We start from the raw sequence: 6,402 nt of genomic DNA on the forward strand, positions 1-6,402 counted from the left end.
CCCATATCCCCTTCCACATGTGTCTTAGTTATCTAGTGAAGGTAAAACAGAAATTGTACCATAAATGGATAGTTTTAAGAAACAGAAATTTATTTTCTCACAGTGTAGGAGGCGAGGAGGCTGAATTTGGGGTGCTTCATCCTAGATTCTGACAAGGGTTGACTCCACAGGAAGGACCTTTTCTCTAGGAGCTTCTGCTAATGGCTTAGTATCTCTTATTCCTCATCTTGATTTCTCTCACTTGCTTGTTTAATATCTTGAATATCTCAGGAAAAAAGTGACTCAAGATACACCCTATTCTAAACCTGTCTCATTCATATAACAAAGACAGCTCAATCCCAAATGGGATTATAACTGAACAGATAGAAGCTAGGGTTTATAACACATATTTTTCTTAGGACAATCAATCCATAGCAATAATCTTTTCTAGTTCTAGACACTTTCAGCATTTTGAGTTGGTTTTACTGAATACAGTGCTCAGAGGGGAAAATTTAGTGTGTTGCACTGTAATAGCCTGTTGATTTCCCTTTCCCTAGACAATACTTTCTTTGTAAGGAGGTACTGTTTATGCTACTTATTGTATCTCCAGCTCCTAGCAACCTGCCTGGTGTAGAGTGTACAATCAATACATATGTATTGAATGAATGATTGTGACTAGGAGTAAGAATTCTCCTCTGAGTCCCTGCTTTCTAGAAAAGGTTTCTGTCTCTCTATTTTCCTTTCAGAATAGTTGGGTTGAACACCATAGTGGGGAAGTAGAAAATAATACTTACCTTTACTTTGTGACAGAGTATTTCTTCTATTTACATGACTCCTTATTCATCTGTGCCCTGTGAATGTGTGTGTGTGTGAGGAAGATATAAAATTAATTGTAAAAATTTTGACAAATAATTACATGGCATGAATATATATATATATATATACCTTATTCTTACAAACTGTTTAGATTGAAAGATTCTTTAAACCTATAATGGCATCTAGGGAATGTGGTGGATCCATATGATAAGTATTGGACTGAGAAGCACAAGGTCAGCAGTTCAAGTCCACCAATCTCTTTGTGGGAGGAAAATGAGATTTGTCTGCTCTCACAAAGATTTTAAAGGCTTGGAAACCCTGTACAGAGTCACTAGGCGTTGGAATCAATTCAATAGTGCTTCACAATAATGCCATCTTTCATTGTGTCATATTCACATGTAAAACTTATTTATTCAATTGACTAAAATCACATCTACTTTCACCACTCTGGGCTTCACTGGTTTGATCTTCTATTTGCAGTGATTAGTCTTCTTTGTAGTCTTTTCATTAGTATACCAATAAATCTTTTGAAAGCGCACCCTTTTCTTTATTCCTTCTTTTCCCACACTAAATGCAGAAAGAACAGCATTTAGTTTGAAAGGAAGGTAGGTGGTGTAAGCCTTTATAACAGTGTTATAAAGGCTATTTTCCTTTTTTCCGGAGATTAGATTTTATTGTAGTACAGCAGCTCAATAGGATTGTACTGGAAATGGATTTTTATGTAAAGTATTAATTCAATGTATTATATATAGCAGAAGGAAGGATCCAAATATTATATGAAGGGAGAAGCTCCATCATTATTTTAAAAATAGGATTGGTCCTTAAAGAGAATATGTCTGTTCTCTATTCAATGCCCCTTTTAAAAAAATACCATGAAATGTGTTTTACTGATAAGGCCAAACATTCTTTTGCATTATTTCTCTAAAAGCCTTGTTGAGAGATTTCAAGTACAGGGCACTGCTACATGGTCTTGGCATACTTCATTCAGAGTGTCTATTCTGAAATTGATGGAAACAAACTGTATGTATGTCTCATATATATGAGTGGGCTTTAAAAACTTCTTGGTAAAATTCCATTATCCTTTAATTCTATTTAACTAGGAATTTTTGAATCCCCCTTATTAATTTTTTTAAAACTTGAGTGGCAATATTTAACATTAAAAATTTAATATTTAGTTTTAAATTAAGACATTTTATTTAAATTTTACATTTAGACAATATAACTGCTTGTCTTCAGTACAAAAATATAAATTTAAAACGTCCTTAATAAAATACTATAGAAGGCTCCAATACATAACTGACAAATTATTGTGACCTTCAGAAAGTGTTACTTGTGCTTTTTTGTTTCATTAGAGAAACTTTTTAGTGGACCTAAGTTTGTTATGGTACTGTGGAATAAAGTACTGGACTGTAAGGTTGGCTCAAACCACAAGGTCAGCAGTTCAAACTCATCAGCCTTTCCTTGGAAACCCTATATAGGGTTGCTATGAGTCAGAAGCTACTTGACGGCACTTAGCAACAACAAGAAGTTTGTTATTAAGTACCTGACTTTCTCTGACCCTAATAAATACTGAGCAAGGAGGAGTTGGGTGTTCTTTTGCATTAGACTAAAATTAAATACTTGGTTTCAAATGGGACATCTAGTCCCTAGAGTAAATAGAGCTCGTCTGTAAAATGAGAAAAACAAAAAAACAATTAAAAACAAAAAACAGCTCTGATCTGCATACACTCAAGCCTGAAGATATGAGCCTCATTTTTCCTTTGTATCCTTTTTTCTTGCCTGGTACATGTCCAAAGAGTTCAAGGTATCTTTCAGTACATTTAGTGATGATTTCTCCACAATGAGAAATGTGAAGAGTACTAACTCACACCTATTTAGTTGAACTCTACTTGAACTCCACACACTTTGGAGAAAATTAATTTTTAACTAGTTTTAAAGTATCATCTAAGAGGTTCTTGAAATTGAGTTCAGTGGACCATCACGTAATACCATATACAAAGACTTAAAAAAGTCCAGGTAGCACTTTGAATTAAGCATTGGTTGCAAGTGAAAGGTTGACAATTCAAATCTTCCAGCTGCTCTACAAGAGACAAATGAGACTGTCTACTCCCATAAAGGTTTACAGTGTCAAAAACCCTAACAGGCAGTTCTCTCCCATCCTATCGGGACACTACAAGTCAGAACTGAGTCAATGGAGATGAGTTTAGTTTTGGTATGCAGACATAATTAAGTATGCCCTGTGCAACTTTAGTTTAAAGTATTAAACTAAAGATTTGCAGTTTGAATGCATTCAGCAGTGCTGTGGAAGCAAGACTTCTGTAAAGATTACAGCCAAGAAATCACCGAGAAGCAGTTCTACTCTAGCAATTTGAGTCCCTAAAACTTGGGCTCACTTGACTGCAATAAGTTTGGTTTTCAGTTTATTGTGTATATTACACTCTTATAATTAACCAGACTTCTGATACCTTCACTCTTACCAACAAAAAGATCAGTAGAAAAACTGGACTGTATAGTCTTAAATTCAGAAACAGTCTGATGTTTTTATTATGCCAGCGATAAAAATTTTCTAGATGAATGACCCTGAATTTAAATTTATACAGGAGTAAGACAAATTGCTGATATTTACTTTTGTTATGTTGTTGTAGTTAGGTGACATCGAATTGGTTCTGACGCACAGCAACCAGAGCAAAATGATGCTCAGTTTCATCTTCACAATTATTATGTGTGAGTCCATTGTTGCTGCCAAATGTCAATCCATCTTGTTGGAAGTCTTCCTCTTTAAAGTGACCCTTCACTGTAACAAACATGATAACCTTCTCCAGGGACTGGACACTTTTGACAAAAATATTCAAAGTATGAGAGATAAAGTCTTGTCTACTTCTTCCAAATCAGATTTGTTTATTCTTCTGGTAATCCATTGTGCTTTCATTATTAACAACCAGTACCATAATTCAAATGTATTGTTTCTTCTGTTTTCCTAATTCATTTTGTAACTTTCACATACACATGGTGGTGGCAACTCATCATAGTGACCCTGTATAGGGTTTCCAGTGCTGTAAAGCCTCATCTTTCTCCTGTGGAATGGCTGGTAGTTTTGAACTGGTGACCTTGAGATTAGTAGCCCAACTTGTAATCACTACAATATCAGAGCTCATCACATACATATGTGGTGACTAGAAATATCATGGCTTGGGTCAGCGGTACCTTGGGCCTCAGAGTAACATCTTTGCTCTTTAATACTTAAAGAAATCTTTTGCAGCAGACTTGCCCAATGCAATGTGTCCTTTGATTTCTTGACTACTGTTTCCACAAGCACTGATTGTGGAAACAAGTAAAATGAAGTCTTTGACAACTTCAATAAACAATTATCATAATGTTACTTTTGGTCCAGTTGTGAGTATTTTTATTTTATTTTTTTATATTCAGGTGCAATCCATTCTGAAAATTGGGGTCTTTAATCTTTGTCAGTATTGTAAGTCTTCTTCACTTCCAGCAAGCAAAGTTCTGTCATCTGCATATTGCAGGTTGTTAATGAATCTTCTTCCAATCTTGAAGGTACATTCTTCTTCATATAATGAATCTTCTTGGATTGTTTACTTAGCACACAGACTAAACACATATGATTAAAGGATACAATCCTGATGCACATCTTTCCTCATTTTAAACCACTCAACATGGCCTTATTCTGTCTAACAACTGCTCTTGGCCTATGTACAAGTTCCTCACAACTACGATTAAGTATTCTAGAATACCCATTGTTCGCAATGTTTTCCATAGTTTGTTATTATCCACACAGTTGAATGACTATGCTTGGTCAATAAAGCACAAGTAAGCTCTTTTCTGATATTCTCTGCTTTCAACCAAGATCAATCTGATATCAACAATGATATCCCTTGTTCCATGTCCTCTTCTGAATCTTGCTTGACTTTCTGGCAACTCCTTGTGATGTACTTCTGCAACTGTTTTAAAGTTATCTTCAGCACAGTTTTGCTTTCATGTGACATTAATGGTATTGTTTGATGATTTCCACATTTCATTAGGTCATCTTTCTTAGGAAGGGGCACAAATATTAATCTCTTCTAATTGGTTTTCCAGGCAGCAATCTTCCAAATTTCTTGGTATAGACCAGTGAACACTTACAGCACTACTTGTTTGTTTAAACATTTAAATTTGTATTCCATCAATTCCTCTGGTCTTATTTTTCCCCAATGCCTTCAGTGGAGCTTGGATCTCTTCCTTCAATACCATGGTTTTTGTTCAACCACTTGTAGTGATTGAAAATAGACCAAATCTTTTTGGTATTTTCCCTAAGGAGATTTATAAGGAAAAAAACAAAATTTCATTGAAATGTGCTTGATTTTATATACTTGAAAACATACTTATTAACCTTACATTTCTACTATATGTTTTTTGTATATTGATGTTGATTATCAATTTGTTTTTTTTTTTTTGTTTTGTTTTGTTTTGTAAATTAGGTTTCTAAGAGTGAATCTCTTAACTTAAAATATTACAGCTGTGGGAGATAAGAGCAGTTTATAATGCTTCAAATTGCTCATGAAAAAATTACTCCTATATCAGATTGAAGTAAAAAGACACTGGAGTAACAAGTAAATGGAACTCATCATTTCTAAAATAGATCACAGGTCAATCATAAATAGCTTCTAGAAATATTATAAATTTATATAACTACTTTTAAAAATAGGCTTTTAAAGGGATGGTAGAGAACTCATCTTTGACATGAAGTTATTAAGGCTAACATACTGAATGTAATAGAAAATAGTTGGATTATGATTGCTCTGGTCTTATCTCATTTTGAGATTTTTCATTATTATTATTTTTTGTTTGTTTGTTAAGCCTATTCCCCATGGTCATTGAGAAGGATTCAGAAGAGGAAAATGCCACTTTACTTTGAAAAGCTGCCCAGCAAGTAATGAGAAGTTTGGTACAGAAACTCCAGATTTCTCATATAAGTTGTAATATCTAGACCACAGAAAGCACTTTCATATTTCACTTAATTGCAAAGCATATCATTTTATGCTCAATGCAGGTGCTTCATGTACAATAGTAATGTGCCTAAGGAGGCTGCTTCTCTCTACTTTGTGCTCTGAACTCTCTCCAAATCCCAAAATCCAAGAAAATATGTCTATTCTATTATTAATTAATACAATTTAAAGTCACATTTGTTCCTATGAAATTTCTCCAAAATTTCAAACTACGAGATATTACTTTTCCATTTTTTTATCTTTCTGAAATTATGCCTTTGTATTCCTGGTATCAATAATTAAATATGTATATGTTTGCTACTCTAGCTGAGATACAGTTGAATTATTTGTAACTTATATATAATGGAATGAAATGTCTTTTGGGATTACATTTTTGTTAGTGACAATTTAGGATAAGCACTGTACTGCTAACCACAAGTTCAGCGGCTCAAACCTACTAATTGCTCCTCACAAACCCTATGTAGAGTTAATATATAGGGATTCTGAGGAGAAACCAACCTGATGGTACTTAACAGCAATAGATGTAGTTTATCCTATCATTTTTTATTTCCTTACTTTTCCTTTACCTTTTGGTTAGAAATATGGCTCTTGAAAATTGGTATTA

This window comes from Chrysochloris asiatica, unplaced genomic scaffold (assembly GCF_000296735.1).
Source record: "Chrysochloris asiatica unplaced genomic scaffold, ChrAsi1.0 scaffold00136, whole genome shotgun sequence".
NCBI lineage: Eukaryota > Metazoa > Chordata > Mammalia > Afrosoricida > Chrysochloridae > Chrysochloris > Chrysochloris asiatica.